General features: G+C 41.7%; 1 protein-coding gene across 1 annotated transcript in view; it reads left to right on the plus strand.

The window, feature by feature from the left end:
* Nucleotides 1-645, plus strand: part of LOC107747231 (oxysterol-binding protein-related protein 6-like) — a 32,329-nt gene that overhangs the window by 12,629 nt on the left and 19,055 nt on the right. The gene's annotated exons all lie outside the window — the stretch shown is intronic.

Here is a 645-nt window from a genome sequence, read left to right on the forward strand (position 1 = left end):
GACATTCTTCTTTACAAATCCTCGTTTTGTACTTCTAATTCTTGACCGTTATTTTGTTTTGATCGCTCCCCTGCGTTTCTGTGTTCGTCACTTCTGAGCGGCGCATGCGCAACGCTGACCGGATCTGCTTCTGTTTACAACAGTGAGCGCAAGCAAGATTCAAGTGATTATTACGTTTCGAATATGGATATTTTTCTTACAAAAACGCATCGATTCGCTACAGAAGGCCTTTGTTCAAGCCAAGAGGAGACTGGTTTTCCTTTGCTAAAGTAAGGAAACTTTGCTTCTTTTGATCCTGTAAACAAACGTTGGTTTTCACGAGACTCACCGGTGCATGCGCAACGCTGAACTCATACGTCATTCTCCCGGAGCTGCTTCCCTTTACAACAGTGAGCGCAAGCTAGATTAAAGTGATTATTACGTTTTGAATATGGATATTTTTCTTACAAAAATGCATCGATTCGCTACAGAAGACCTTTGTTCACCCCCCCGGAGCCGTGTGAGACACCTTTTTTTATGGATGGGCGCTTTTTATTTAAGTTCTTCTGGACTGAAGAAATGCAACACCCGCTGATTGGCATTAAACAGCTTGAAAGATCAAAGACAATTTTTTATATAACTCTGACTGGATTCGTCTGAAAGAAG

Source organism: Sinocyclocheilus rhinocerous, unplaced genomic scaffold (assembly GCF_001515625.1).
Source record: "Sinocyclocheilus rhinocerous isolate Xijiao unplaced genomic scaffold, SAMN03320098_v1.1 scaffold2184, whole genome shotgun sequence".
In the NCBI taxonomy this organism is placed as follows: Eukaryota; Metazoa; Chordata; class Actinopteri; order Cypriniformes; family Cyprinidae; genus Sinocyclocheilus; species Sinocyclocheilus rhinocerous.